This window comes from Humulus lupulus, chromosome 7, assembly GCF_963169125.1.
Source record: "Humulus lupulus chromosome 7, drHumLupu1.1, whole genome shotgun sequence".
Classification (NCBI taxonomy): Eukaryota; Viridiplantae; Streptophyta; class Magnoliopsida; order Rosales; family Cannabaceae; genus Humulus; species Humulus lupulus.
The window spans coordinates 47155890-47166372 of NC_084799.1; the positions used below are offsets into that span (position 1 = coordinate 47155890).

Below are 10483 nucleotides of genomic sequence, written 5' to 3' on the forward strand. Positions count from 1 at the left end.
CACTTCTTATAAGAAACGGGCCCACACACATATTTAATATTTCTAAACATGCAAGCATAATTATATTATAATATAATTCACATAATGACATGCTCATACTATATTAGCACATAATTAAAACAATTATTGCCTCTCGGCCCCCTAATCCAGGCACTAAGCCATATTAAAGAATTTGGGATGTTACATCAATGATGAAATCCAACCGAGAACTATTAATGACTACCTCCATCCTACTCGCACTTCCACGCCTTCATGCCTTATCTTCCCTCCTAATATGCCCGCATTAGACTTTAAACCTGGCACGATTCAACTCTTACCAACATTTCATGGAATGGAAAAAGAAAGCCCATACGTGCATATTAGAGAATTCGAGGAGGTAGTAGCCACGTTCTATAACCGAGCCGAAAATGTTGATTATGTGCGACTGAAGTTCTTCCCTTTCTCCTTGAAAGACAAAGCCAAAAGATGGTTATACTCTTTGAGACCTAGGTCTATTGGAACATGAGAGGAAATGACCAAATCCTTCATTCTGAAACACTTCCCTAGCCATAAGACCAACATTCTAAAACGACAAATTTCCACATTTTCTCAAAAGGACAATGAAACGTTCTATCAAGTCTGGGAAAGATTCAAAGCTCTGTTAAATCAGTGCCTGCACCATGGCCATGAGAACTGGCGTTTGGTCAGTTACTTCTATGAAGGCCTCACGAGTCGTGAGCACCACTTTGTAGAAATGCTATGCATTTGAATGAAATGAGGGGGGTTTATGTGGAGAAATGCAATGCCTTAGGGGCGTATAACAAGCCATTCTCCCATACGTACAACCCTGGTTGGAGAAACCACCCAAATTTCAGTTGGAGAGATTCCAACCAAGCTCAATCATCTGGAAGCCAATGGAGAAATGAGCAACAAGTTCAACCATCAAAGGCGTATTTTTCACCTCAATACAATGCTCATCCACAACGAAATTCTCTCGAGAATACCCTTCATGCATTCATAGAGGAAAATCCAAACTAAATCGCCAAATGATGGAAGAAATCTAAGAAATGAAATGTCAATTATGAAAATTGAATGAATCATTAGCATTCTGGAAAAAGGAAAACTTCTTTCCCAATCGAAATTCAATGTGCAAGGCCAACACATGGCCCAATCTTCAAATTCCAATGATCAAAATGTTAAGGAAGTAAATGCCATCACAACTAGAAGTGGTAAAACTTTGCAAGACCCACCCATAAAAGCCAACTCTCCCAGTACTCCAAAAGTTAATCTCGAGAATGCACCACTCAATGCTTCTCCAAAAGTACAATTTTCCAGGCTTTGAAACCAGTTGGGAAACTTCCTGATAACTGAGCTAAAATCCCTGAGCATTTGACAGAAGTGAAGATTAATCTTCCTTTACTTTACATCATAAAACAAGTACTGGCTTATGACAAAATCATCAAGGATCTATGCATTGCAAAAAGGAAGCACCATGTCAAGAAGACTTCTTTCTTGATTGAGCAAGTGAGTGCGGTGATTGAACAAAAGACACCACCGAAATACAATGATCTCAGTTGTCTCACCATTTCTTGCCGAATTGGGACTCATGAAGTCAGGCAAGCTTTACTTGATCTTGGCGCAAGTGTAAATCTCATGCCTTACTCTGTGTACTCGCAACTCGGTCTTGGAGAAATGAAGCCAACATCTGTTGTGCTACAACTTGCTGACAAGTCCACCAAAAAGCTTAGGGGTATTGTTGAGGATGTTTTAGTTCAAATTGAAAAATTCTATTACCCTGTGGACTTTCTTATTCTTGATAATAGGGGTATTGTCTAGGCCACATTGTTTCTGAAAAAGGAATTGAGGTTGATCATTCAAAAGTAGACCTTATCTCCAACCTACCTACTCCTAAGACTGTCAAAGATGTTAGGTCATTCCTTGGTCATGCTGGTTTCTATAGGAGGTTCTTAGAAATTTTTTCAATGATTGCTAGTCCGCTAAGCAACCTCATAGCCAAAGATGTTACCTTTGAGTGGACACCTAAGTGTGAGGAATCATTTCGAATGCTTATAAATTCACTCACTACCGCTCCCATCATTCAGTCACCCGATTGGAGTCTTCATTTTGAGATCATGTGTGACGCCAACAACTTTTTTGTGGAAGCTATGCTAGGACAATGAAGGGAGAGGAAACCCTTTGTTGTCTATTATGCAAGTCAAACTCTCAATAATGCTCAAATGAACTATTCTACTACTGAAAAAGAGTTGCTTGTCGTAGCCTTTGCCCTTGACAAATTCCGATCTTATTTGATTGGATCACCTATTATGATCTTCACAGATCACTCCGTCCTTAAGAATCTTCTTTCCAAAAAGGATGCTTAGGCGCGATTAATACGATGGATCCTTCTTTTGCAAGAATTTGATATAACGATCAAAGACAAGAAAGGTGTTGAAAATGTTGTCGCGGACCACTTGTCCTGGCTTGAATTCCGCAATCCCGTTGATGGTCCACCTATTCATGATGATTTCCCCGATGAACAATTGTTTTCTGTTGCTAAGTTACTGTGGTATGCTCACATTTTGAACTACTTAGTAACAGGTGAACTCCCATCTGAATGGAGTTCACAAGACAAATGTAAATTTCTGCTCGGGGTGCACAATTTCTTTTGGGATGACCCATACTTACTCAAGTATTGCCCCGACCAAATAATGCGAAGATGCATCCACGACGATGAGGTGTCTAGTGTGCTAAATTTTTTCCCGATGATGCTTGTGGTGGTCACTTTTCTGTGAAGAAAACCGATGCAAAAATCTTACAATGCGGTCTTTACTGGCCCACTTTGTTCAAAGACACCAATGATTTCTGTCGTTCTTGTATAAGGTGCCAAAAGTTAAGTTCCTTGACCCATCGGCACATGATGCCCTTGAACCCAATTCTTATTATCGAAATATTTGATTGTTGCGAGATAGACTTTATGGGACCATTTCCATCTTCTTTTGGCTACCTTTACATTTTTCTCGCTGTGGATAATGTTTCCAAATGGGTCGAGGTTGTACCCTGTCAAACCAATGATAACGCTACAGTTGTCAAATTCTTGAAAGAAAATGTGTTATCATGGTTCGGTACTCCTCGCGCTATCATCAGTGTTCAAGGCACTCATTTTTGCAATAGATCCTTTGAGGCTCTTATGCGTAAGAACAATGTGCTTCATAAAGTTGCAAACACCTATCATCCACAGACTAATGGCCAAGCTAAGTTAGCCAATAGGGAGATATAATACATTCTGGAAAAGACGGTAAATCCCGACCGCAAAGATTGGTCTACACGTCTTCTAGACGCTCTTTGGGCATACCGCACTGCTTTCAAATCCCCTCTTAGGATGTCTCCCTATCGACTTGTCTTTGGAAAAGCCTGTCATTTACCTGTCGAGCTCGAGCATAAAGCTTATTGGGCTATCAAAGCCCAACTTTGATCTGAATGCTGCAGGTATCAATCGCAACTCCAATTGTCCGAAATCGAGGAGTTGAGAAACGATGCATACGACAATTCCAGGATTTATAAAGCGAAATTGAAAATCGCTCATGATAAATAAATCATGTGAAAACACTTTGAGCCAAATAAGAAAGTGCATCTGTATGATTCTCGGTTGCACTTGCATTCCGGTAAACTGTGATCGCGATGGACTGGTCCATTTGTAGTGAAGCAGGTATTTCCCAACAATTCTGTTGAGGTCGAGGACCCAACCGATGGGAGAATTTTTTGAGTCAATGGCCAAAGACTGAAGCATTACATTGAGAGTGTGAGTCATGTTGAAGAGGTCCTTCTTAAGGACCCAATTTATACACTCTAAAGTTCTCAATGGTTTGTTTGTTTGTTTGTTTTATTTTTATTTTTCTGTTTTTCTTGTATTTTTGTATGTTTTTTGGTATTGTTATCACACTATTTACGCTCTTGCCTCATGGACATGGTCATCATCTTGGTGTTCTCTTTCCCTACCTTTTTCATTGATTGTTCATTTTGACATTGAGGACACTGTCTGATTTTTGGTTGGGGGTGGTGAGCATTCATTTGGAAAATCTTATTGTCGTGTTGAATTTTTAAGTCAAATATTTTCAAAATCTTCCAAGCATGAGTACAAAATGTTGGTTTGAATAAGTTTTTACTATGTTTTTCTATTAAGAAGTGATTTTCAGAGTTCTTTTGTGCACTTTCCAAACATGTGATAAATTGGTTGTTAACACAAATTGTTGAGAGAAATTTCAAGTTTAAAGTTTTTCATTTCTTGGTGAGTTGTGAGAGTTGAGAAAATAATTTTTGAACTTTTATTGATCATTTGAGTTGGTAAAGTCACATCTTTAGAATTTAAAGCATGACATTTACTATAGAGGGATGTTTTTCATTTAAGAATGAGTCTTTGTAATAATTTTTAAATTTGTGTTCAATTTATTTTATTTTGTTTGTAATTTCCTTTTATTTTTGTGTTGCCTCTTGTCAAAAAGAAAAAAAAAAATATATATAAATATATAGATGAAAAAAAATACAAAAAAAAAACATAGTACAACAAAAAATGATGAAAAAAATGAAAAAGAACAAGAACAAGAGCAACACTTTCCTTCATCATTTTGTAGTTGTTGAAAAAAAAATCTTTCTATTATTATTTTTTTTGTTTTGTGTAATTGTATAAAAAATATATAATAATAAATAAAAAATTATTATTATTATTATTATTAGTTTCCTTTTTTTATTTATCATTTCTAGTTAGTTACCATTTTGTTCTTTGAGCTTTCTCATGTAAATCTCAAAGGTTGTTTGTCATTTGAATTCCAATAAGTTGATATGTCTATCTTGTGACCAATACTTGTTCAAATTGCTTGTTCTAAAAAGTTTATCTTTTCTAATTTGAGCGTAAATTGTTACATTTCCAACTCCAAGAGTGTTATCCTTCCCATAAAAATACTTTCAATGCCCGTGAGGAATTTAGAGTTGAGACCTTTATATCTTTGAGATTTTTCGATACTATTTGTGTTATGACTTGCGATAAAAATAAATGTGGTTTGGTGCACACACACAAAACTCTGGAATTACAACTGAAGTAACTTCGATAGTAATCTCTGACTTCTTACTAATAGTTTGAAAATGCTTAGATGATTTTTCTTGGTTTGACTTTAATTATTCAACTTGACAATTTTCTTTTTTGCTTGAATTGCTAGGGACTAGCAATAAGCTAGTTGGGGGCTGTGATTAGTGCTTAAAGATGTCAATTTATTAGTTTTAAAGTGTAAAATAAATTAAGTTTTAATTAATATTTTCATGAATTTATCGTTATTTATTTTATAATTGAAAATATTACTTTTAATTTAATTTGTGTTTAATTTTCAAGAAATAAATTGCATTTGAACACTAGCAAAAAAAAAAAAAAAAGAAATAAGTAAAGCTGAAAAAAAAAGAAGTGAAAAAGTAGCATTTTTGGAATCAAAAGGCCCAATTTAAAACCCAGGCTCGCTACCTTCTCCCTCTCCCTAGCGCACCACGTGGTGCGTCCTCCTCTGCCTAGCCAGTGTCCCGTCAGCCCAGCTCTCCAACAGCAGAGCGCCACACGTCCGGATGCGCCCAGTCAGCGCCTGCATGGCACCTATTTTTCCCCGGCCATTTGTGCCTGCTAGCCGCTTGCATCAACTATGTGTCTGCCTTGGTCTGTGTCCAACAATTCATCCTCCAGCAACCAGCTCCAACCCAAACCTTCTTCAGTAGCCCAAGACCCGGCCCAATTCGAAGGCCCAACTCGCGCCTCAGCCTAGCTCTTGCCCTTCTCCTTTCCTAGCCAGCAGCGCCACGTGGCGCACTCCCACTGGCTGCGGTTGGGTCAAAGTTTCAGCCTGCCCCAACCCATTCTCTTATGCACTTTGGGCCTTGGACCTTCCTTTTTGAGCTTTAAAGCTCATATTTTGTGGTGTTTTAGAAAAATGGCAAAATGATCATTCACTAAAATAGTTAGGTTAATATTAATAATAAGATTTGAATTTTCAAAATCATATTTTATTATTAATATTTCAGATTTATTTTGTAAACCCCATTTGTAATTTAATTTCTTTTTAGTCATTTTCTTCTTCTATAAATAGGGACTCTTCTTTCACATTTGTATGTAATTTTGAGAGTAAAAAAACTATAGCAAAATTTATACTCACTTTCTTCTCATATTTTCTTCTTAGAATTTTGTGAGAATCATGAGCATAATAACTTAATCTTCCTAGGAAGGTTAGAGTTGATTCCATATGCTAATAATGTTATTTTGCTACTTTGATTTACTATGTTCTTAATATAATGCATTTGAGTTGTTTATGTTCTTTCATCCTCATCTTTATTTTTGTTATCTCTATTTACTTTTGCTAATAGTATATAGGATTAGTCATGCACTTTCTATGTGCTTCTAATTAGTAAGAGTAATATTGATACATAATTTTATGTCCAATATTCTATTGCATTATTGCCCTTGGGTATTTTGTCATTTTTAGATTTTTCATAAGATTAACATTGTGCTCCTAAAGTAAAGAACTTTATAACTAAAGTGGACTTTTGTTAGAAAAGAATATGGACTTTAAAGTTAGATTTTCCAAGTAAATGTTGGGATGTGAACTATTTACTTGTGTATTTTTGTAAATCAAGTAACTAAGTAACCAAACAAGCATGTGAATGATTCTTGAAACCTTTCTGTAACACCCTAAGTTGCTAATAAGGTTTAGAACCTTGATTAGCGTGCCTGGAGGGCAATAAGTGAATTAATATGATAATGCATGAATTTAAACGAATATGTGATTAGAATGCATGTTTAGGTAGTATAAATATGCATGTGGGCCCCGTTTGCATGATAGGGGTAAATTGGTAATTTTAGCCCGATGAGGGCATAAATGTGATAATTATATTATGTGGTTTGTACCACGTGGGTGTGGTGATATTAGTGTGATGCACGTGCCGAGACGGTCTTAGAGAGCTAGATAACTCAAAAGTCACAACGAGATTTTATACCCGGCTCGGGAGGAGCCTAGGGGTACTTTGGGGAAATTTTGTGAGTTGAGTTGAGAATTTGTGATTAATGGTTATTGGTGATTGAGTAACCTGGGTAACCGTTAGTAACCGCTGTGAGTAACAAGTTGTAATGAAAAGTGGTAGAATAGTAATAGAAATGAAATGACAAAAAGGGCCTTGAGGTTTAGTTAGGAAGGGATATTTGAGGAAGGGTGGAATAGTCATTTGGCAGGATAGATAACCATCAGCAGAAGGAAAAGGGAATTTATGTATTATACTTGGTGATAGTTGGCTTCTAAACTTTGAGATCTAGAGATAGAACAAAAGAGGAGCTGAAGAAGGGAGCTGAATTTGAGTTCTAGGAGGAGAATTAAGAGGTTTGAAGTAACCAAGATCAAGCTTAGGCCAAAATTGTTCAGAGGTAAGAATTTGTGTTCTGTCTTTGTTGGAATTAAGCTTGAATTTACAGAGATTAAGTGTGGAAACCTAAAAGGGATGTGGCTGGTTTTACTTGAAAATTCAGTAGGATAATCAAAAGAAAAAGGGGGCTTGAAGCTGGAATTGAGAAGAGTTCAAGCTGAGTTTTGATTGAGGTAAGAGTTCTAACATGTTTACATTCTGTTTCTGATGAGGGTTAAGATTTTAGAGGCAAGGTGCATATTTTTCAAGCTGTGGTTTAAATCTTAGAAGCCATATGCTAGGATGTAGCATTACATGAATGATTATATATAGTTGATTGTTATTTGAAAATGCTAAATGTGGAAATAGCAGAATGAACGGCGAAGGGCTGGGAACAGCGAAGGGCCGAGAACGGCGAAGGCCGAGAACGGCAGTGGGGCCGGGAATACCACTTGGCACATGGAGTGCTCGTGGTTAGGGTGAGACCCCATTGGATACATGGGATATCCTTATGGTGTAGGCTGAGATCCCAGGCTTTGGTAACGCTTCTGGGACGGCATGACCGTATATGTGTTAGATTTTATGGACTGTCTGACTAGATATGAGTTATCTGCTGTAATGACTGTATATTATGCATATGTTATGTATTGTTTGACTTTTCTTGCTGGGATTCGGCTCACGGGTGCTCTGTGTTGCAGGTAAGGGCAAAGAGAAAGTCAACCAGCCATGAGTACGGAGAGCGTGGGGGCAGCGCGTACATGTTTGGCCTGCCCGACTGCTTTGGTTGGGGGCATTTTTGAGAAATGGCTGTACTAAACTCTGTTTTTGATAATCTATCCACTGTGTATCTATTTTGAGTTGTAAATAGTTTACAAACCTTGTTTTGGGATCCCAAATGTTACATAACTGGAACTTTTAGTGAAATGAAGTACTTTTAAACATTACAGCCTTATCTTTTTATTTAAATCACACTTTTGTTCTAAAAACCTCGCTTAGCGAGTTGATTGCACATTTTAAACTCACTTAGTAACGGCTCTAAGGTAGTAGGGCGTTACACTTTCTATTTCTCAAACTATTGATTACACCTTACTTATATTTCACTCGTCTCATTTTATCATTTCATCAAAAAGACAACACCAAAATCTCAAATATCTTTTCATTTACATTTTTATTTATTTCATGTTACTAATTTTTTTGTGTTATTTTCTACTAATATTATGGTTTTAGGTTACCTCATTGTGGATCGACTGTCCGATTTTACTACAACTATCACTTAGTGGTTGTTACAATTTGGGCGTTAAACAGTCTTCCCTTCATACATGAAATGTAATCAATGCACTTGCATTTTTCAATTGTGTAACCATAAAAACAAACCCATACAGTGAATAAGGTGATCATCAAACACTCTAAAAGTTAGTAAATGCAACCCACACCACAATAATTAAGCAATGCCAAAAAACAAACAAAAACCCTAACATAACTAAACCAAAATCATTGAATGAAGCAATTATTATTAGTACATTATTATTCCATTAAAATTAAAACTTTAACATTGCACAACAAGAGCAAGCTTTGCAACTTTAAAAAATATTCATAAACCATTCCCTTCAGAACAAACAACGTCTAAAGCACCATTTTTCAGATTGCCATAAATGAAAATAAATACGATAGCAAAATGAAAGTTTTTTTTGAAGAGGAAAAGTGAAAACACCCTCACCATGCATACCTCTAGATGAAACCAGAAAAAAAAACGAACAAATAAAACTCATTTCAAAGCCAGGATGGGCATGTACCTTTTCGGTCCCTTCAATCTTTGAAAATCGACTTTCTCAAACAAAAATGCACAAGAAAATCCTTCGAAAATCCATGCGTCGTTGAGGAAGACGATGACCTCTGGTTCTCCGGATGCTTGAGGAAGACGAAAAGACGAGACTGAAAAGGTGGGATATATTTTTTACTTTTTACTTTTTCAATTATATTTTATATTTCCTTTTTATTTAAATTGCTTATATATATTAGAAAAAGAAAATTCATTAAAGGAATTAAAAAAAAATCGAGGGCATTTTAGTCATACTGAAATTTGGCTCAGGGTATCATATTGTTCAATTTTTCAAAATACAAGGTTTGTTTTGTCATCTAACAAAACATAATGACTGATCGAGTATTCAGACAAAACACAGGGGTCAAACTGGTATTTTCCCTTTATCATATTATTTTTTATTTGACTCAATAAAAAATAATACATTCATTAATTAAATATATGTCAATTTTCTTTCATATTATTTTTTGAATTGGTATTTTTTTTATTTATAGTTTATTTTTGTTGATGTCAAAGACAATTTATATAAAAAAATATTAATCATTGTTATTTAAAAAATATTGTATATATATTTGTGTATGTTGACCCTGATTTTGGGCAACTGACACGGAGTCAAAATATGCTTGACGTGGATGAATGTGTTGAAAAGAACGTGATGACGAAAATAATAAGAACACAAGATTTTTATAGTGGTTCGACCCCAGGATTTGGTAATAACCTACGTCCACTTAGATTGTTATTGATGTAAGATCCAAAGGAGTGATCAAAGAACTAGGGTTCAATGAGTTTCACCAACCTCTGAAGTACAATACAATGTGACTAATTTGATAACTCTAATCTCAAGTGATCTAGGAGTCGGAAAAGAAAAAAGAGGATCCTCTTCCCTGAGCCCTCTCCTTCTATTTATAAGCTCAGGGAAGATTTACATTGATTTGTTACAGATATTATTTCCTAAATAATCGGATACTCAGGAAATCATGGGAGATAATTTCGGATTTCATCATAACTGCCTAAGATTTCCTCCGCGTATTATGTGCATACGACCAGGCTGGTCGTATGAAGAGACCGATCACACGATACCGAATATCTTCCTGGTTGATAGTCGAACACAGATTCTGCCAGGTGTCAGCCACGTGTAATTAATGCCTGCCATGTCATTCACTTCTGATTTTTGGGATAACATTTGCCCCCCAATTTTGTTTAGTGCGACCAGCAATAAAGAAACTTAAGGGAACAACCGTTCACCTTCCCATGATGTCTGTG

At 36.1% G+C, this 10483-nt stretch overlaps 1 non-coding gene across 1 annotated transcript; it reads right to left on the reverse strand.

Annotated features, from left to right (window-relative positions):
- Window positions 1-559: 559 nt before the first annotated feature.
- LOC133792877 (small nucleolar RNA R71) lies at window positions 560-666 on the reverse strand. The gene has a single exon (XR_009874348.1). It is a non-coding gene; the product is annotated as a small nucleolar RNA R71 (small nucleolar RNA).
- Between the last annotated feature and the right edge of the window lie 9817 nt (window positions 667-10483).